The following is a 23,328-nucleotide window of genomic DNA, read 5'->3' on the forward strand; positions in this document are numbered from 1 at the left end:
CTTTTGAGGAAGAACTTAATGCAGTATGTGTGGCCAGTTCACTTCTCCTCCACTCATCATTTGCTTCCAAATGATGTAAAGATTCAGTGCAATTCCAAGCAAAATCCCTATAGGTTTTTGGTAGAAACTGACAAGCTGATTTAAAAATTTATATGGAGGGGCACCTGGGTGGCTCAGTGGGTTGAGTGTCCAGCTCTTGATTTCAGCACAGGTCATGTTCTCACAGATCTCACAGTTTGTGAGATCGAGCCCCATGTCAGGTTCTGCACTGGCAGCATGGAGCCTGCATGGGATTCTCTCTCTCCCTCTCTGTCTACCCTTCCCCCACTCATGAGCACACTCTCTCTCAAAATAAATAAACTTTAAAAATAAAATTTCTATGGAAATACAAAGGACTTAGACAACCAAAACAATTTTGAAAAGAAAAAATAAAGAAGTTAAACTGAAAGTCCACACTTTCTATAAAGCTCTAATAATTAAAACTGGTATTGACACAGGACAGAAGTACAGATCAATGGAACAGAATATAGTCCAGAAGTTAAGTCCATACATATTTGGTCAAATGACCTTGACAATGGTAACAAAAAGAAATAATTCTAGAACAAGACAACTGTATTCTTTTTATTTTTTTAAAATGTTTATTTATTTTGAGAGAGAGAGTTCATGTGCATGTACCTGAGAGGGAGAGAATCCTAAGCAGGCTCTACATTGTCAGCACAGAGCCCTACATGGGGTTTGATCCCATGAAAGGTGAGATCATGACCTGAACTAATATCAAGAGTCAGACACTCAACCAACTGAGCCATCCAGGAGCTCCATTTTTAAGTGAATCTCTATCCTTATTTATCTCACACCAAATATTTAACTAGAAATGAATCACAGACCTGTCATAAAAGCTAAAGCTATAAATATTCAAGAAGAAAACAAGAGAAAAATGCAGACACTTAGGAATATGCAAAGATTTCTTAGATACAAAAAACACAAACCATAAAAGAAAAATATGGATAAATTGGATATCATTAATTTAAAACTGTTCTTCCAAAGATACTATAAAAATAAAGGCAAACCACATGATGGAAGAAAATATTCTCAATACATCTATCTGACAATGGCTTTGTGTCCAGAATATATACAGAACTCTTACAACACAGTAAGTACAAGACAAACAACCCATGAGCAAAAGATTTGAATAAACATTTCATCAAAAAAGATGAATGAATGGCTAATAGGCACATGAAAAGATGTTCAACATCATAGTCATTACAGAAATACAAATTAAAACCACAATGAGATACCATTATGTACCTACTAGAATGGCAAAAATTTTTAAATTGATGCTACCAAGCAATGGAGTGGGTTTAGAGCAAACAGAGGTCTTACATTGCTAGTGGGACTATTAAGTGATACAACCACTTTGAATAACACTTTGGTAGTTTATTTTAAAAAATAATAATCTTTTCAAATGACCTAGAAATTCCACTCTTAGGTATACCCAAGAGATCTGAAAACATTTATCGATAATGCTCATATATAATTATTCATGTGAATTTCATTTATAACATTCAAAAACTGTAAATAACCCAAATGCCCATTAACAGGTGAATTACTAAACATACTGTGGTACATCCATGATGGAATACTACTTAGCAATAAAAAGAAATGAAATACTGATGTATGATAAAGCATCAATGAATCTTAAAAAGAAATTAAACAAAAAAGTTTATAGACAAAACTGTATACACTATATGATCCATTTTTATGAAATTCTAAAAAGGGCAAAAGTAATTTGCATTGACAGATTCAGACTGTGGCCAGGGGTTGAGGTTGGAGGTTGACTGCAAAGGGATAGCAAGGAATTGTTGGTGATAATGGAAATATTCTGTATCTTGACTGTGTGATGATTATACAATTCTATTCACTTATTGTAACTCACTGAACTGTACATTTAAAAAGGACACATATTATTGTGTGTAAATCACAAATCAACAAAGTTGATCAAAGACTGAGGACAGGGGTGCCTCCATGGCTCAGTTGGTTATGCATCTGACTCTTGATTTTGGCTCAGGTCATGATCTCACAGTCTGTGAGTTTGAGCCCCAAAGCGGGCTCTGTGCTGGCAGTGCAGAACCTCCTTGGGATTCTCTCTCTCTGCCCCTCCCCCATTCGTGTGCGTGCACTTGCTCTCTAAATAAATAAATAAATAAATAACCTTAAAAAAAAAAAAAAAAAAGACTGAGGATGTACTAAGTAGTAGCATTCCTCAACAGGCTTTCCTCATACTTTGATTTTGGCTCTAATTCCTTTGGATTAATACCAATGATGTTCTGTTAGTCTATTCTTCAGGCCAATTCTATCCTTTCCATGATTCCATCTTCCATCCTAAGTTTTGTTAATATGAACACTTTTTATTATATATTTCTTTATAGCTCTCACAACCAAGCCACCCTTTATGGCTCTAGTTATATGATCCACTATCTTTCCTCACCTCATAATCATTAAAATAGCAATATAATATACTCAAATAGATCCAATAGTCATTATTTGGTGCCTATAGTAGGCCAAGTACCATGGTAACAGAGAGAGCCTATCCTTGAAGGAACAAAGTCTAGCTTATTAAATTTAGCAATTCCTATCTCAAATTGAATATGCTCCAAATCCAAACATTGTAGCACCATAACTACGAGGATAAAATTTTCAATAGTGAAAAAAAAATGATTGAAAAAAATTACCTTAAGTACTTTATATGAATATCAGAGAGAAAATTTGAATAATATGTCTCTTTTTGTCATATATAAATAAAAGCATCAAACCTAGAGGAAAGAATACATAGATTTATGTATTAACCATCTCACTTTCGTAAATCTGCATTAGCAAGAGTCCTAATGTGAAATGAAATTACGGCATTTTAGAGATAGAAGATGCTTTAGAAATCATCTAGTACAAATCTCTTCATTTTAAACTGAAGAAAATAGTGAAAAGAGAAGTTAGATGACTTGTTCAAGGTCATATAATTACTAATTGGAAATATTAAGTTATATAGTTAAATACCAGGTTCCCTAGCTCTCACTATGTGTTACTGTAGAATTCCAGAGGACATCTGATGGACTTTATCTCTGTGTGGAAGCAGTGCAAGTTCCCAGCAATCTACATTTGGCATAGGCATCTGATTCTCCTGGAAAATCTATTCAAGGAAGTCTTTGTTTATTGTGCAACTAAGATCGTAAAAATGTACCTGTTACAACAGCAATGCCCTACTTTCTTTTCAAATGAATTTTAAAGGTCAGATTCTAAGCCAGGATGTACTATCTTTACTATTTTGCTTTTCCATTTCCAAACATGTACAACATCAATACATTTGCCTTGATAATTCAGATCTTAATTATTAATACAGTTACAATGTATTTTTTTAAGTATGTGAGATAATAGAAAAAATATATATTGGTATCTGCCCCTAGCTCTTGACACAGGGTTCCTGAAACCCTTGTGATTTCCTTAGTGATAAGAGCACTAGGAGCATCTTTTGTTCTAATATTTGGTCTTTGGCCCTGGTTCCTGACACAGGGTTCCTGAAACCCTTGTCATTTCCTGGGTGATCAACCGATCGTGCCTATGTAACGAAAACTCCATAAAAATTCCAGTAGTATGAAGTTCAGAGAGCTTTCAGGATAACAAGCTATACACAGCATGAGGATGACACATCCCAACTCCACAGGGACAGAAGCTCTTGCACTCAGGGCCCTCTGAAACCTGGTACTTATGTATCTCTTCATCTGATTGTTCATCTGTATCCTTTATCACATCCTTTAATAAACTGATACAGGAAGTGTTTCTCTGAGTTATATGAGCCACTCTAGTAAGTTAATCCAAGTTGAGGAGGGGATGGTGGGAACCTCCAATTTGTAGCCAAATTAGAGTTATGGGTAATCTGGTGACCTACTTACTACTTGCGACTGGCATCTGAACTAGGGTGGGAGCAGTCTTATGGGAGTGAAACGCCAATCCATAGGATCTGACACTATCTGCAGGTAGATAGTGTCAGAATACAAGTTAAATTGTAGGATACCCAGCTGGTGTCACAGAGAATGGCTTGCGGTGAGGAAACCACATCTCCTCCCCAACATTTGATGACCAAAAATGTCACAAGTGAAGTGTTCTGGAGGAGGAGGAAAGGAGACACACAGCAGGAAAAAATTGGATTGTTTTTCTAATACAAACTTGAAAAGTAAAATATATACAATCAAATGATCATTGGTACTAGATCAACTGTAAAGAATTGCAATTTAATTTATAATTCTGCCTAAGGAATGTATAAACTCAAAATGGAAAAAAATACGAGTATTTCTAAGATTATACAAATACATAGGTTGGTTTTGGAGTACAATACAGGTAAAACTAAATATTTTCATTTAATGCAAACCATAAATTCACAGCAAATTCATAAATAAGAAATCTACCAAAATGAAGATTATGTTCCACTTCTATAATTTATAAGATTAATACTGTTTCTTCATTTTAAAGTGTACAACAGTTTCTCATTATTATTGAACACAACCTCTAAACAATCTTATATTTAAGATTTAATTTTAGTCCTCCCTACATTTTCTTCTCTTGCCACCTAATTCCCCTTTTTTTATCCTTTCAGGAATTGCTAATCCTCCGGTTTCCATATTATTGTTTCATTAAAATTTTCTATCTAAGAAATTTGCATACCAATAATCAACAAGGAACTGTACTAAGTTCTCTCACAAATGTAGCTTTATTCAATTCACTGTCAAAGCCTTATGAACTAGTCAACAAATTGCTACCCACATTTTTTAAGGTCTCTAGTTACTAAGCTCCCTGAACTCACTGGGGGTTCAGTGAGGCTCTCAGATTTATAGCAGGATCAGAAGAGTAAGAATGCTTAGATGTTCCACTTTCACCTTTAACAGCTAAGACCTGAAAAATGCACTCTTTTTGATTACTAAAGTAAATGACACTATTTCATTCTGATGGCTTTGTTTTGGCTTCTGTTTTTTGAAAATAGCATTTAATACTTTTAATTATTTTAAAAAGCCAGTATATTCTTTAAAAAATGTTGAAAACTGGGAAGGCTGGATGGTCCAGTCAGTTGAGCCTCTGACTCTTGATTATGGCTCAGGTCACAAGCCCTGCGTCAGGCTCCACGCTGAATGTGGAGCCTGCTGGGATTCCCTCTCTCTCTCTGTCTCTCTCTCTCTGTGTCTCTCTCTCTTTCTCTCTGCCCCTCAATCCTGCTCATGCTCTCTCTCTAAAATAAACAAATGAACAAATAAAATATTAAAAATAAGAAAAATGTAGAAAACTTAATTAGTAAAAACTTCAACCATCATCAATTACCCAAAAACATCTATATCTGGTATAGATTCTGTCAATAATTTTTATTTCAGTTTTTTGGAAAACCCTAAACCCCAGGACTTTAGTAGCAAAGGTGAAATAAAGCACCTAGACCATTTCATATTTCCACTTAAAAGTATTCTAACAACCTTTTGGGCTTCTTTATTACATGGAAAATAAAGTCTTGTAATCACAAAGTTCCACCTTTTCCTTTCCTTTCTTGAAGGAAAAAAATGGAATGTTAAAATTCAATAAAGTACCAAGAACAGGGCACCTGGGTGGCTCAAATGGTTAAGCATCTGGCTTTGGCTCAGGTAATGAACTTGAAGTTTGTGAGTTCGAGCCCTGTGTCAGGCTCTGTGCTGACAGCTCACAGCCTAGAGCCCGTTTTGGATTCTGTGTCTCCCTCTTTCTCTCTTCCTCTCCCCTGCTCATGCTCTCTCTCTATCAAAAATAAATAAACATTAAAAATAAATTTTTAAAAACAAAAGTACCAAGAACATAACATCTATGATTACATCACCCAGAACTGATAAATCTCAATCTTGTCACATTTGTTTATCTTCCCTTTTGTAAAGGAATAACATTACGATTAAAGTGATTAAAGTCAAAGTCCCCCAATAAGCCACAACTCTAAATCCCATTCCTTTCCCCCTCCTCAGTAGGAACCTATTATGAGTTTAGAGTATATATTTCTAGTCTAATATTAAAAATTCTTTATACATATATAGATATAATCATAAGCCATAAGTACTTTAATATATATACATAACAACAAACTGCATACTTTATTCAGTGTTTTCCTTACTTTATTCAGCATCTGATACACAGACCTAGCTCATTGCTTTTAACAACTCCAATGTTCCATCAAATGAGTAGACCTTTTATTTACCCATTCTCCTACTGATAAACATTTAGCATTCTTTTCCTTTTAAAAATTTAAATTTAGGGGTGCCTGGGTGGCTCACCCGGTTGAGCATCCAACTTTGGGTCGGGTCATGATCTCAAGGCTCCTGAGTTTGAGCCCTGTGCGTCAGGCTCTGTGCTGACAGCTCAGAGCCTGGAGCCTGCTTTGGATTCTGTGTCTCCTTCTCTCTGCCCCACCCCCACTTGCGCTTGCAAGCGCGTGCGCGCGCGCTCTTTCTCTCTCTCTCTCAATAAAATAAACATTGAAAAGAAATTAAAAAAAATAAATTTATCAATTTTCTTAAAAATTTTAAAGTCGTTTCTAAACATTATATCAACCACAAGAATTTTAAGCTCTTTTTCTAAAATTTAACATTTTATATGAGTTTTCAAGTCTCTTCCAGTTCTAACACACATAAACACACAATTCTGTTAATCTAATTTCAATTTTTTCATCTAAAACTTTTGCCTGAATTTTTCTTTTCATTTTATTATTTTGTTTCACTTTAGAGAGAGAGTGTGTGTGTGCACGAATAGGAGAGAGGAGCAGAGGGAGAAAGAGAGAGAGAACCTTAAGCAGGCTCCACACTCAGAGCAGATCCTGATGTGGGGCTCAATCCCATGACCCTAGGATCATGACCTGAGCCAAAATCAAGAGTCAGATGCTAAATCTACTGAGCCAGCTAGGCTCCCCTGACTGAATTTTTAAATTATAAACTTTGAGTGTATATAGTAATATATAACACATATAATAATGAACTATTGTACAATTATTTGTTGTTTAATTATTGTATTAAATAACAACAATATATAAATGCAATCTTTGTGTATGTGTGATTTGATACAGCAATCATACTGCCAATACTGGTTTTTTTTAATGTTTTATTTATTTTGAGAGAGAGAGAGAGAGAGAGTATGCACATGTGAATGCACCCACGAGTAGAGGGAAGGGCAGGGACAGAGGAGAGAGAGAATTCCAAGCAGGCTCCACTCTTTCAGCACAGAGCCCAATGTGGGGCTCAATGCCACAAACCATGAGATCATGACCTAAGCTGAAATCAAGAGTCAAACACTCAACCGACTGAGCCACCTAGGTACCCCACACTGCTAGTACTTCTAAAAGTCCTTTGCAGAAATTGAAGAAGACACAAAGAAATGGAAAAAAAAAAACCAAAAAAACAAACCAACAACACATTCCATGCTAATGGATTGGAAGAATAAATATCGTTAATATGTCAATACTACCCAAAGCAATCTACACTTTCAAGGCAATCCCAATCAAAATTGCACAGGCATTCTTTTCAAAGCTAGAGCAATCCTAAAATTTGTATGGAACCACAAAAGACCCCAAATAGCCAAAGTAATATTGAAAAAGAAAACAAAAGTGGGAGGCATCACAATCCCAGACTTTAGCCTCTACTACAAAGCTGTAACCATCAAGACAGTATGGTATTGGCACAAAAACAGACACAAAGACCAATGGAATAGAATAGGGAACCCAGAATTGAACCCAAAATGTATGGCCAACTAATCTTTGACAAAGCAGGAAAGAGCATCCAATGGAAAAAAGACAGTCTCTTTAACAAATGGTGCTGGGAGAACTGGACAGGAACATGCAGAAGAATGAAACTAGACCACTTTCTTACACCATACACAAAAATAAACTCAAAATGGATGAAAGACCTAAATGTGAGACAGGAAACCATCAAAACCATAGAGGAGAAAACAGGCAACAACCTCTTTGACCTTGGCCACAGCAATTTCTTGCTCGACACATCTCCAAAGGCAAGGGAATTAAAAGCAAAAATGAACTATTAGGACCTCATCAAGAGTAAAAGCTTCTGCACTGCAAAGGAAAAAATCAACAAGACCAAAAGGCAACCGACAGAATGGGAAAAGATATTTGCAAATGACATATCGAATAAAAGGTTAGTATCCAAAATCTATAAAGAACTTACCAAACTCAACACCTGAAATACAAATAATGTAGTGAAGAAATGGGCAGAAGACATGAATAGATACTTTTCCAAAGAAGACATCCAGATGGCCAACCGACACATGAAGAGATGCTCAATGTCACTCATGATCAGGGAAATACAAATCAAAACCACACCGAGATACCACCTCATACCTGTCAGAATGGCTAAAATGAACAACACAGGAAACTACGGATGCTGGCGAGGATGTGGAGAAACGGGAACCCTCTTGCACTGCTGGTGGGAATGCAAACTGGTGCAGCCGCTCTGGAAAAGTGTGGAGGTTCCTCAAAAAATTAAAAATAGGGGCGCCTGGGTGGCGCAGTCGGTTAAGCGTCCGACTTCAGCCAGGTCACGATCTCGCGGTCCGTGAGTTCGAGCCCCGCGTCAGGCTCTGGGCTGATGGCTCGGAGCCTGGAGCCTGTTTCCGATTCTGTGTCTCCCTCTCTCTCTGCCCCTCCCCCGTTCATGCTCTCTCTCTGTCCCAAAAAAAAAAAAAAAAAAAAAAAAAAAAACATTGAAAAAAAAAAAAAAATTAAAAATAGAACTACCTTATGACCCAGCAATAGCACTACTAGATTTATTCAAGGGATACAGGAGTGCTGATGCACAGGGGCACATGTATCCCAATGTTTATAGCAGAGCTTTCAACAACAGCCAGATTATGGAAAGAGCCCAAATGTCCATCAACTGATGAATGGATAAAGAAGATGTGGTTTACATATACAACAGAATACTACTTGGCAATGAGAAAGAATGAAATCATGCCATTTGCAGCAACGTGGATGGAACTGGAAGGTATTATGGTAAGTGAAATAAGTTAGAGAAAGACAGATATCATATGTTTCACTTATATGTGGAACTTGAGAAACCTAACAGAAGACCATGGGGGAAGGGAAGGGGGAAAAAAAGTTACAGAGAGGGAGGGAGGCAAACCACAAGAGACTCTTAAATACAGAGAACAAACTGAGGGTTGATGGGAGGGTTGGGGAAGGGGGGAAATGGGTGATGGGCATTGAGGAGGGCACTTGTTGGGATGAGCACTGGGTGTTATATGTAAGTGATGAACCATGGGAATTTACTGCCAAAACCAAAAGCACACTGTACACACTGTATGTTAGCCAATTTGACAGTAAATTACATTTAAAAAAATAATAAAATAAAAGTCCTTTGCACAAGGGGTATTTCAGGGTTTGGTTAGTCACTCTAATAGAACTTGCACTTGCTTTCCAATCACTGTTTTTCCTCTGAATTGTTATAAATTTGGTATTTATAAAATTAGTTTTATTTTTATTTATTCATTTATTTATTTATTTTTAGTTTTCTTATTTTTTATTTTTTTTTTAAGTTTACTTATTTATTTTGAGAGAGAGGGAGAGCACGAGCAGGCAAAGGACAAAGAGAGAAAGGAAGAGAGAATCTGAAGCAGGTTCCACACAGTCAATGCAGAGCCTGATGCAGGGCTCAAACTCACAAGCAATGAGATCATTACCTTAGCCAAAATTAAGAGCTGGACACTTAACTGACAGAGCCATCCAGGCACTCCTAGTTTTATTATTTTTAAATCCCATTTTATAACATATGTACAACATAACTTCATTCACTGCAACTTGATGAGTTTGGATGATGGCTTAATTAAAATATTTTTGCACTTTGTACAAAAAAATATTAGTAAGCCTCTTTAGAGTTCCAAGAGGTTCTTGGTAGCTATTTATTTTTTATTTTGAGAGTGAGAGTGGAAGTAGGGGAGAGGAACAGAGGGTGAGAATCTTAAGCAGGCTCTATGCTTAGCCAGGGAGCGTGAAGGTAGGGGGGACTAGACACTGGGCTCCATCCTATGACCCTGGAATCTTGACCTGAGTCAAAATCAAGACACTCAGACTGAGCCACCCAGGTGCCCCAAGAACAAAAAGGTTTTTTGTTTTTTTTTTTAATTTTTTTTTTTTAACGTTTATTTTTGAGACAGAGAGAGACAGAGCATGAACGGGGGAGGGTCAGAGAGAGGGAGACACAGAATCCGAAACAGGCTCCAGGCTCTGAGCTGTCAGCACAGAGCCCGACGCGGGGCTCGAACTCACGGACCGTGAGATCATGACCTGAGCCGAAGTTGGCCGCTTAACCGACTGAGCCACCCAGGCGCCCCAAGAACAAAAAGGTTTTACAAGCACACTAGAAGGTACAAATTAAGTACATCTGATATGCTAATTAGATGTCTTTAATTTTCTTTAAAATAGCTTCCAAAGATCCTTGCTTTATAATGCATTGTCAGCCAATTCTGAATTAAAGGCTTACATTTTTTAAACAACACACATTACATGAAGTATCATTAATGTACACTTCTGCTACCACCTCTACCTCCAAATTAGTCAGGATTAGTGAGAAATTAGTTGTATAAACCATCATTAATTACATTAGATATGCATTAACTAAGTTTTGAAATCTTTAAAACGTTATATACCAATAATCTCTACTCATCTTTTCAGACTTAGATAAGGCCTTGTGTATAAATCTGAAAATCAGTCTGGCTACAGACTTATTCCATAAGCTTACTATGTATATGTATAATCTTTAGGTCTGTATATGAAGCTCATTGTTTCTACTGCAACAATAATATCTGGGAGCCCCTGGGTGGCTGAGGTGATTGACTCTTGATTTTGGCTCAGGTCATGATCTCACAGTTTTGGGATCGAGCCCCGTGCTGGACTCCATGCTGATAGCGTGCAGCCTGCTTGGGATTTTCTCTCCCTCGCTCTCTGCCCCTTCCTCACTTGCATGCAGGCACAATCTGTCTCAAAATAAATAAACATTTAAAATAATAATAATAGGGGCGCCTGGGTGGCTCAGTCGGTTGAGCGCCGACTTCGGCTCAGGTCAGGATCTCGCGGTCCGTGAGTTCGAGCCCCGCATCGGGCCCCTGTGCTGACAGCTCAGAGCCCGGAGCCTGTTTCAGATTCTGTGTCTCCCTCTCTCTGACCCTCCCCCATTCATGCTCTGTCTCTCTCTGTCTCAAAAATAAATAAACGTTAAAAAAAAAAATTAAAAAAAAAAAAATCATATTCGTATTTTGCTGATGCATCTCCAGCTACTAAAAGTCCTAAGAGACCAAATGTTTAGTCAGTATTTTTAAACTGTAATAAAATTTACATAGATTTTTATACAGACAACTAAGTACCTAAGAAATTCTGCACATCAATTTTCCTTCTATTGTAAAAATAAAAGACTAAATTTCTTAACTTATGGTTTTTAGAGTAAGCTATATTTACATTTTCTAAACAGTAGTTCTGAAATATACTACTCCCTAAGTACAATATAATAATCTACTAGCTGTTAATGACATAATACAGTACATATGAAAACACACAAATTACAAAGTGATAGGAAAATATAAGTTCATATTATATGCTAGTCAGAAATATCTATTGGTAAAAACAGATCTTTTAAGATTTTCCCAAGTGTGAACAGAAAAAGTAAATAAATACATACAGAAATACTGACCTCAGCTTCAACTTTTTGTCCATTATCCTCCATGATGCCAAACTTTAAAACTGCAACCTATAACTGTATGCTAAATAATGACAAATAAAATTTATCACAACTGCCTCTACTTCTGACACTGGCATCTATATATCTTCCTTTCAAATTACCTCAAACGTAGCTACTGCATTCCCTAAAAGTAGCAACAATACATCATACTTGAAATCCATAATAATCCTGTGGAAAATCCAAAAGCTTTCTTTTTTTATTAAAGTGAAAGAAAAATGAACTGAAGATAATTTACATTATCGGTATAATCAATTTTGTTTCTATGATAGAAATAGTAACTTCCACTAAATTAGTTCACTTTTAAGTGCTTAAGGAAAAGCACAATCCTGCTCAGTAACACTTAATAACCAACTCTTTACTACCTAAAGTTCCTATTACAATCTAAGTAAAACAACTTTTCATTGTTTCTCCTTCCCTTTCTTCCTCAACGTGTCAAATGTCTGTTTACCTAAGGCAATATCACCTATATGTAAATAATAGTACTGTCAATTTTTAACTTATTCTTTCAGGACTACAGAATTTCCATTCTTACATTCAGTAAAATCAATAGTACTCAAATATTTCTTCAATTATACAAATATAAAACATATTTGCATTCTAATTTTTAGATTTAAAATTGTTCAGTATTATTTATTGTATTCTTTATATAATATCAGTCATTTGGAAAACAGTATAGCTCTAAGATCCCCTTTGAGGGGCAACTGGGTCATGATCTCATGGGTCATGGGATCAAGCCCCACATTGGGCTCCATGCTGAGCGTGGAGCCTGCTTAAGATTCTCTCTCCCTCTGCCCCTCTCCCCCGCTCCACTTACACACACTCACTCTCCCAAATTAAAAAAAAAAAAAAGAGGGGCGCCTGGGTGGCTCAGTCAGTTGGGTGTCCGACTTTGGCTCAGGTCATGATCTTGTGGTTCGTGGGTTTGAGCCCCACATTGGGCTCTCTGCTGTTAGCGCAGAGCCTGCTTCAGGTCCTCTGTCCCCCTCTCTCTCTGCCCCTCCCCCATGCATGCATGTGCTCTCTCTCTCAAAAATAAACATTATAACTTAAAGAAAAAAAGAAATAGTATAAGTATGTAAACTGCTATAACCTAAGGTGCTAGAGAAAAATATCATAGGAAAATTATGATACCTTATGTCAACTTCGTTAAACTCATAAACTCAAACAGTCCTTTACTCTGTATGGTGCTAGGTTAGAACTGGCTAAACACAAAGTCCGCACAAAACTAGGAAGACAAGAGTGATGCAAGAGCCATTACTCTCAGAAAATTTGCAGGATTACATGTGGTAAAACAGAAACAGAGAAACAGATTCCAGTTATCTTCACTCTTCCCTGCACTGGGTCAGCTCTTCCTCACAACTGCTGATCTTACTGCGTAAGAGTGGACTCAGGCTCTCCACCAGACTCTTGACTGTGGACAGTGAAAGACAGCTACAAAGAGAGGATAGCTTTCTCTACACTCTCCCACCAGCTCCATTACATGATCCTATTCTGGCTACAGGACATGCTTTCCTTCCTAGATGGTTTTGAAAGCTCTGACTTGAGTATACACACTAGTCTTTCAGGAAGGCTGCTTAGTGACTTCTCAGGAATCCTTCACCACTCTCTTTTTTGACCGTGACTCCCCTGCTTCTCTCACAGTTGTCACAGGTCTTATTCCTATCATAAATCCCTTATTCTATAATAGTGAAGGGTTCTGTTTCTCTATTGAACCCTGATACAGTTTTTGGTACCAAATGTGGTTTCTAGGGTAACAGAACCACAGTGATAGTAATTTGGAATCACTTTTCTGACCTGACTAGATTTAAGGCCATTAATGATCCTATTACCAGTGGTAAAGGAGCCACTGGTAGTTCATCATGTTAAGGCAGAAATTAAATTATTCCCTGTAGGGGCACCTGGGTGCCTCAGTTGGTTAAGCGTCTGACTCTGGATTTCAGCTCAAGCCATGATCTCACGATTGTGGAGCCCCACGTCAAGTCCTCACTGAGCGTGGAGCCTGCTTGGGATTCTCTCTCTCCCCCTCTCTCTGCTCTTTCCCCACCAGTGTGTGCACGGGTATTCTCTTTCTCTTTCAAAATAAATAAATAAACTTAAAAAAAAATTATCGTCTATAAATACCTATAATCAACATAAGGCTTTAGGTGATCAAGTAGTTGCTGCCACAAACTTTTTACTGGAAATTGGCATCTAATGGTGTTCATTTGTTGTTTCCAAGGTAACTAGAAGACTTGGAGAAAAAAAATAATGAACTTGAGACCCTAAATTCACAGACCATGGTTCAAGCAAGGTATCAGAAAGTTTCCATGACTGCCTTAAAACAACTTACCTCTTTTAGCTACAAAGTCAGTATTTCTAAAAAAGAAATCCAAAGTCTGATCCTGTCAAGGACTTGAAATAAAAAGCAAATTGACTTTACAACTTCATAGGGCCCCAGGATCCTACATTCTGTATATTTTTACAATCTCTGTATCCTAGCACATGTCCAGATATTAAAATATGTCTGAGGATTGTAGTAGGCTGAATAATGGCCCCCAAAGATAAAGGTCCTAATCCTTAGAACTTGTAAATGATACCTTATTTGGAAAAGGGGATCTTGCAAATGAAATTAAGTTAAGGATCTTGAGACAGGAAGATTATCCTGGATTAGCTAAATGAGCCCTAAATACAAGTGTCCTTATGAAAGACAGACAGAAAAGGAGAACACAAATACGTAAGAGGAGAAGGCAGTGTGAAGATGGATCCAGAGAGAGATTTGAAGATGCTGGCCTTGTCCATGAGTAATGCAGCCACAAACCAAGGAAGGAAACTGGGAGAAGAAAGGAATGGATACTTCCTTAGAGCCTCCAGAGTCTTTGATTACCAGCCTCTCTGATTATCGGCCTAATGATACTGATTTTGGAGTTCTGGCCTCCAGAATTCTGGGAGAATAGATTTCTCTTCATTTAAGCAACCAAGCTGGGATAATTTGTTACAGCAGCCACAGGAAATCAATACAAGAATCTATATTTTAAATTTTTAATTGTTCTCCATTCTATGTCTACCTAGGCAGAAAGCATTTAAAATGTTTAGGAGGAAGACTGGTTAAAATTAAGCTTTCAGGGGCACAGGGGTGGCTCAGTCAGTTAAGCGTCATCTGACTGCAGCTGGGGTCATGACCTCGCAGGTCTGTGAGTTTGAGCCTTGTCTCAGGCTCTATGCTAATGGCTCAGAGCCTGGAGCCTGCTTCAGATTCTGTGTCTCCCTCTCTCTCTGCCCCTTCCCCACTCACTCTCTGTCTCTCAAAATTGAATAAATGTTAAAAAAAATTTTTTTTAAGAAAATAAAATTAAGTTTTCAGTACTCAAACGAATAAATCAGTTACCAGGAAACTGGTTTACATTGAAGAGTGCATACAACAGTTCCTCTCACACAGTTTGTGCTTAATAAATATTTTTAAAACTAAATGCCAGACTCAGGAAAAAAATCAAGGATACCAAATAAATAAGATATTACTCTAGTGATGTTCTGTCACGGAAAATTTGAAGCCCATCCACTTGGTTCACAAAACTAAATGGTTAATAACATTTCTATAGGGAAGGTAAGGACTTAACTAAATGTTACAAAGTAATTCTTCTACTAGTGCTTATTTTAGAAAACATCCATTTCTTTCTTATCTTAAAGGACATGAAAGACAAAGAATACACAGATCATCACATTTTTATTCATGTCTTTGTTTTTTATAACCTAAAATATTAATAGCAGATAATCAGATATAGTTTATAAACTAGAAAACAATTCCCAATCTAAAATTTTCTGTTCACACTAGACTATTTTCAAATTGACTCCTTTAAACATGATTTATTGTCCAGGGCGCCTGGGTGGCTCAGTCTGTTAAGCGTCTGACTTCAGTTCAGGTCACAATCTCACAGTTTTTGAGTTCAAGCCCTGTGCTTCGGGCTCTGTGCTGACAGCTCAGAGCCTGGGGCCTGCTTTGGATTCTGTGTCTCCCTCTTTCTCTGCCTCTCCCCTGCTCACATCTGTCTCTCTCTCAAAAATAAAAGTTTAAAAAAAAATTTTTTAAATAAACATGATTTATTGTCCAGTTACAGTTATACTACATGAGTCAGAACATGCCATCTAAAACATATCTATGTATATGCAGAAAACCAAACATAATATAATAATTCTGTAAGTGTTATTACCCAAGCACTAACATTAATAACAAGGTTACAGCATTTTTCAAATGTTTAAGTATTAAAATGTACAAGGATAATCAAGAATGATGATTAGCCATTTATTTAATTCAGCCTGAGGAAAAACCTGAAAGATCAGGGACCTTAGGATGTTTTTCTTTGCACCACTCACAAATGGTAAAAATTTTAGAAAAACATGTTTAAAATAATTTAACTGAAATTAGAACATATAGAATGAGCTGGTATTTATGGGTTTATAGTTTGACAGACTGTCAAGGACAAATTTTGTTTTTTTTTAACTCTAGCTATTAACTGTGCTTGGGTATTTAAGGAAAGATTACCACCCTCCCCTAAGGACAAAATTCCATTATTAGAATTCAAATTCTGTGTAGTGGTGGTTTTTTTAACCACCGCCCTTTCTAAACAGGAAATTGCAACCACTCCCAGGTAAGCCTACAGTCTTAGGAGATTACGTATATATGGGTTCATACACAGATTATGAGTACATTTTGATTATGCTTATTCAATATTTACTGTTCAAGTCTCATGGCACTCTGCCTACTAACTGATGGGACAGCCTTCAGACTCTCACAGCTCTATCCTCCATATAGCCGACGTCTTAATAAACTGTAGACCTGATCACATTCCTTCTCTTTTTGTAAAATTTAACTAACTCCCTACAAATAGAAGATACAATACAAACTCACATAACGCAGTCCCTCACAAATCTGGCCCCAACCTAAATTCCCTGCCATAAACTATGACCTGTCTCAGACACTTTTCTTTGTGCATTCTCTGAACAAATATCCCTTTTTAAAAAACTTTTCCTCTTCTTTACCTGTAGAACTTGTACATTTATAGGCCTTAAGATACAAGTCTACTCTCAGTGAAATTTTCCTAAGTTTCAAGGAGACTGAAGCCTTCCCTCTACTATATTCCAATGTAATTTTATACTTGTATTTTATAATACCACTTATAAATTTTATTAATCTAATTTGTTGACATATATGCACTTCTGTGTTTCATTTATCATTGTATATCTTGCATTTCCTTACCTGTGCCTATCACATACTAGGCGTTTACTCTGTATTGGATTTATAAAATAAGTAAACTCCACAATAAGTAAATTCTCAGAAGGTTAGAATGATCCTTGTGAATTAAGTTTCTCTGTATAATACATAAAAGGTAGAGGCACCCATGCAGAAACTGGTTCTCATGAAATGTTTTCTAATAATTGTAACTTCACAAGAGATGTTAAATTAATAAAAGAACATTTACTGAGCACCCTACAGCTCATCAGATATTGCACTAGGTGCTTTACAGGCATCATCTCATTTAAATCTCATTTAATCTGGGGGCGCCTGGGTGGCTCAGTTGGTTAAGCGTCCCACTCTTGATTTCGGCTCAGGTTATGATCTCATGGTTTGTGGGTTCGAGTCCCGCATCGGGCTCTGTGCTATGTGCAGCCTGTTTGGGCTGCCCCTCCCCTGCCCCTCCCCTGCCCCTCCCCTGCTCTCTCAAAAAATAAACTAAAAACAAAATAATTTAAAATAAATAAATAAATCTCATTTAATCTGTAAAAGGAGGAATCACTCATTTTATAGATTTAAAACTCTGTAGGTTCTGAGATATTAAGTATATAATTTACTTAATACCTATATGCCTTGCATAACATGTCAGAGCTCAAATACAAAGCAAGACTTCTTTCAAAGCTACCAATTCATGGCTTATGAGTTTTTGCAGTAAGTCTTTTGCATGGTCTTCACAGTGAAGGCTCAGTGTTTAAGGAAGTCTAAGTTTTAGAGGGACAGTGAGCATAGTAAATTAGAGTATGCCTCTGGACTCAGATTGCCTAATTTCACATTCTGTCCCCACCACTTGATAAATAAAGCAAACTATTTAACCTCTCTGTCCCTCCTCTCATTCATGTATAATATGGAGGAAAAACAGTATGTACCCCACATGTGGCACAGTTATGAGGATTACAAGGTATCAATCAGATAAAATGGTTAAAATACAATGCTTTATTTGAATATTCATTGAATATCTTTATAAGATTTACTCATGTTAAAAAATACTACTAGAAATGTTTAAAATTGGCTTTAAAGAATACATGAGTTTAGAAAAAACTTCACATCCAACTTTTACAGAAAAAGTAGGTAAAGCAGGTATAAAGTTGTATGTAGGCACTCTCTTATTAAAATTTTTTTTTTTTTTTTTTAGCATTTTACCTGTTGTGACCTAAGAGTTTCTGCTTCATCTTAAGCTCTAATTTCTACTATATTACCTGATCCAGCATACTTTTTCAATCAAAACATTTATCTTCAGACAGCAACTGGTTCTTTGGGTTTTGAGTGGTATCTAAAAAATGATACACTAATAAGAATTCTAAGTAGCCAGTTTAGGTAGAGAAGCCGGATAACATTCAAGCTTATAAAGTAAAAACTCTCATATTGTATACCAAACACTCTCAAATCTACATAGCAAAAGACACTTAAAAATCCACTAAAAATATATAACCACAGCACTACACTCTTTCATTAAAGGAGACAAGTTGAATATACTTAGAATATGCTTGCTGTTTAGAGGGTCGAAATCTAATGTTGCACTACCAATTCACATTGATCTGAACTTTAATAATAAATTCATACAAATGAATAAACATATTAACTGCTGGTTTGATAATATTCAAATGGAGATGTTCAATGACATTAGTAATTGTTGGTTTGATTTCAGTTACCCAGACAGATCAAGAATTTACTCTTAATTTTTTTGTAGTTTCCTAAACATGCACAAAAATTCCACAGATTAATATCAAATAGAAAGTTCCTTCTCTAAAACTTTCAGAAGGAAGAAGTTCAAAAGTTGTACTTCACAGCTACTGAATGATAAGATTGGGCTTTAACCAACTGAGTTGGTTCTAATGTTTATCCAGTCATGCATTCATCATACTGAGTTCCTACTGAGTGAAAGGCACATCTGAGGATACAAATTATAACCATTTCAAATATAACTGAGACAGTGTAAATAGTGTGTGTAGACCCTACGGTCAATTATTTGACCTGTCTGACCTTTAATATTCTCATCTTTACAATGGGGATGAAAGGAAATAGAACATGCCACCCCAAAAATATGCCACTTTAGCATATTGGCTGTTTTCAGTTGTAGGTACTTAGAAAAAAGATTTTTTAATGTTTGTTCATTTATTTATTTTTGAGACAGAGATTGAGAGTTGGGGAGAGGTGGAGAGAGAGAGACAGAGAATCCCAAGCAGGCTCTGCACTGACAGTGTTCCTGATGCAGGGCTCAAATCCATGAAACTGTGAGATTATGACCTGAGCAGAAATCAGGAGTCAGATGCTTAACTGACTGAGCCACCCAGGTGCCCCTGGGCATTTAACAATTTTTAACAGCAAAAGCAGGGGAGGCTTTCCCCAAACCTCCCTTATCTGCCTAAAAACAAATCCTCTAAAAGGAACTCAGTTGTCATAAATCCCCTCCCCAAAGGGGTTTCATCAACCAGGGAGGATTGAGTCACTATAGGAGAGCAGATTAGAAATTAACACCACACCCAGATAAACCTTGTCACAAACTATCTTACCTCCAATCTGTTCTTCTAAGGGCCCATTCATCTTTCCTAAAAATCACTTACTCTCCCCTATGAAACCTACATGTCCCTTTTCTTTTCCCTCTTAAAATGGTATTTAATCCTGAATGCTAAAGCTATTTCTATGAGTTTCTAATTTTCCCTGAGTGTGTATGTATACCTTGTATACATGGAGAACACATGTTAATAAACTGTTTTTCTCTTGTTAATCTTTTATTGTAAGGGTCTTAGCTAGGAACTCAGAATATCAGAGGGAAAATTATTTTCCTCCCCTGTATGTCCCCTGGTGGCAAAGGATGGGATTGCTGAGACACCCGGCTCACTCTAGAGCTTACAGATGGACCCCGGAAGAACTGGCAGAAGCCAGAAACGGTAAGAACTCTTACAAAACCAGCTCTCCTTGATTTGTCAGTAATGCCCAGTCCAGAGAGGAAGGTAAATTTTCACTGTCCCTTCCTTTCCAAATTCAGATTAGCAGAAGAAAAACACTTGTAAATATTAGTTCTCTGAATTAACAGTCTTGGGAATTTGGTTTGGGGTACCCATTGGTTACTGATCCTTGTCTCCCAAGGTACAGCTATTACTTTCCTATTTGCCTCATTTTGTGCCCTGAGAATTTGGCTTGGCTTTCCGCTTGCCTGGGGCATGCTGGTTATTGGTTCTTGAGTGTGAAAGTGGCTCAACCATCAGGTTAGGAGCCAGAAGAATATGGAATAAGAATATAAGAATACAGAATATAGAATAGGAGCTGGACAGAAATGTGGGTCACATCCCATTGGAAACTAGCATCCTACTCACTGTTGCCAGCTGTGGTGGGGGAGGTAGGATGAGGTGGGATGAGGTGTTGTCTCTTTCTTTTGGCTATCTTTGGGAGTGGTTCTGGAGGGCTGGAACTTTTCTACCTTCTTTGGGGATGTCTCTTTCATTAAGTTATAAATGGTATTGGTTTTGGTTTTGAGTCACTTGATAGGTATACCCTTGGTTTAAAAAAAAAGAAAAAAATTTTATTTATTTTTAATTATTTTTAATGTTTATTTTTGAGAGAGAGTGAGAGACAGAGCATGAGCAGGAGAGGGGCACAGAGAAAGAGGACACAGAATCCAAAGCAGGCTCCAGGCTCCCAGATGTCAGCATGGAGCCCAATGCAGGGCTCAAACCCATGAACCCTGAAATCATGATCTGAGCCAAAGTTGGATGCTCAGCTGACTGAGCCACCCAGGCATCCCAGGAAAAAAAATATTTTTAAAGGAGTTCAATACTGCCAGGAATATTTACTGTTTATCCCAGCTGAAACCTGATAGATAATGAGATATTTGAAAGGATTTTTTATTTTTATTTTTAAAAATTTTTTTTGAAACGTTTTATTTATTTTTGAGACAGGGAGAGACAGAGCATGAACAGGGGAGGGTCAGAGAGAGGGAGACACAGAATCCGAAACAGGCTCCAGGCTCTCAGCTGTCAGCACAGAGCCTGATGCGGGGCTCGAACTCACGGACCGCGAGATCATGACCCAAGCTGAAGTCGGCCGCTTAACCGACTGAGCCACCCAGGCACCCCTTGAAGGGATTTTTTAAAGGAGCTCTCTGGTCAAAAGTTAGTCTAACTGGAAGCTGATATTCAGAGCCTGATGGGAGTTTTTTGTTTTTTAAGGCCGCTCTTGTTCTATTTCATCCTGTTCCTCCCATGGGAACTTTACAGTCAACTGAAACCTCTTCTTGAACCCCTGGACCATATGCTCTGCCAACTCTGTCCACCTCCTTCTTGGTGGCATGATTTTACTGAGGATAATCTGGAACTTCACTGGCTTCTTTGAGGAACCTAACATCTTCCCAAACTTGTTCCTCTAAGACCTCTCTCCCTTCCCATGGTTTCCACTCCCCCTTCCTTTTTTCGCTACCTTCAGATCTTCCATTCAGTTCCCTGAATTCTTCAGGCCCCTACTTCCTCCATCCCTCTGTCCACGTGCAAGACTTCTCCCTTCCCACTTCAGCCCTCAGATGCCTACTGTCACTTGAACTTGAAGCAGCAGGAGTCAGAGAAAACTACCCAGAAGCAACTACCTGATGCTGAAAAGGGAAATGGAGCTATTTGGAAACTGGGCAAATGAATAATCTTCAAAGTCTTCTCAACAAATATTGTAAAAAGCTTTAGCCATCTGAGCAGGTAACCTTATCTTCTTCCATCTGCCATAAACACAATTTGGATCCAACTGTTCTTTTACAAACTAGAGATTTTTGTATTATTGTACCTGACACATGGTACAATAATTTAAGAATTTAAAAGAAAAGCTGTAAGATCTCTATTTGTGTTTTTCTGTATGTTTTAGATGTGTGACATTTTTCTACCTTTGGATGGTCTTGCCAAAATTAATTTGTAAAAGAGCTCAATTTAACTGAATTAAAGAAAAAGAAGTGCTATATTAATTTAGTATTCTCTCAGAGAAATACAGAAACTAACTCAAATTTTAAGTTCACATGACTCAGTTAATCTTTGGCAAATAAGAATATTGTTGAATTAGTTCAAAAAAGCAAAAAAAAAAAAAAAAAACCAAACCAGCCAAACAAAAAATGGATATATCTCCAGAGTTGTCAGCATTAAATATAAATGACATACAGCTTTTCTACCTGGGTTTACTAGTCAAATAAGCATATGTTATCTCTGTGTTACAAAATTGGTCAGCAGGAAAAGTAATTTAATAAGATCGCTAGTTGCCATCTCATGAAATTTTCATGAATAATTTAAACATATTTATTTAAAACAACCAAATTAAATAACTGTAAGTTTAATGTAAAAAAGTTAAAAAATATAAAAATTCATAAATGAACTTTTCAACAATTTTTTTTTTATAATATGTCTGCTTGAAAGTTTACCAAATATCTTTGGTAACTTACAGCCTTAGAGTTTTGCTAAGTCAAGTGAAATGATGAATATTCACTGAATATGTATATCATCCCACATAAGGCAAAATGGTGAAACATTAATAACTGAATGTAAGTTAACCTACTTTTTGCTTCTTATTAAAAAGCAACCAGGGGTATTTGGGTCTGTTCGCAAACATGTTTTGTACCACGTTGAAAAACAATGAAAAAATTATACCATGAGGAAGCATATAGCTCTAGAAATGAGGAAATGAAGTATTCATAAATTTGCCAATGTACAGAATGTTGGTGTATGACAAACACTTCACAATTACTTCCTAGTTTTCACTAGAATTAAGGTTAAGAATTCTAATTAATATATGTAATTAAAATACTAGGAAGAAGGTGAGGGGACTTAGTATATACAAGGAAAGTAAGACGTGTTTTGGTACGAAAAAAATATGATATGGAGATATGTTTTTGCTAAAGGAAAAAAAAGAGTAATTTTGCCCTAACATAGAATAATTCGTTGTTCTAGAATGAGAAAGAGCAGAATAAAAGACAAAAACTAAACGGATATAGAAAGCTGGGAAGAGAGTAGAGGAGATACCTATTTCAAATGGTCATGATGGCTAAAATTGAGTGCGTTAATTATAAGGTTATAAAAAACGAGCCTTAATATCTAAAGTACATTGATGCAAAACTAGAATTGAGTCTTGTCTCTTCTAAAAGAGCAAAGCTTTCTTGGACTATGGGTCTGCTCTTGATAAGATTGTGAAAAGTTTTCCTTTACCTTTTAAGTAATCTGCCTAGAAAACAAAGATCCTATGTTTTATCAAAATAACTTCCTGTACTTCCCATTTTCTTTATCCGGTCTTTGATTACTTAAGAAAACAGAGTCTTTTCTA

At 36.8% G+C, this 23,328-nt stretch overlaps 1 protein-coding gene across 5 annotated transcripts in view; it reads right to left on the minus strand.

Annotated features, from left to right (window-relative positions):
• SLC35A3 (solute carrier family 35 member A3) overlaps positions 1-23,328 on the minus strand; it is a 53,615-nt gene that overhangs the window by 24,728 nt on the left and 5,559 nt on the right. Inside the window, exon 2 of one of the 5 annotated variants that reach the window (XM_019457613.2) lies at positions 2,730-2,810. The exons of the other annotated variants lie outside the window; for them this stretch is intronic. The gene's annotated coding sequence lies outside the window, so the exon portion shown is untranslated. The remainder of the gene's footprint in view (positions 1-2,729; positions 2,811-23,328) is intronic. 5 annotated transcript variants of the gene reach the window in all.

Source organism: Panthera pardus, unplaced genomic scaffold (assembly GCF_024362965.1).
Source record: "Panthera pardus isolate Hobbes unplaced genomic scaffold, ASM2436296v1 HiC_scaffold_11, whole genome shotgun sequence".
NCBI classification, from domain to species: Eukaryota; Metazoa; Chordata; class Mammalia; order Carnivora; family Felidae; genus Panthera; species Panthera pardus.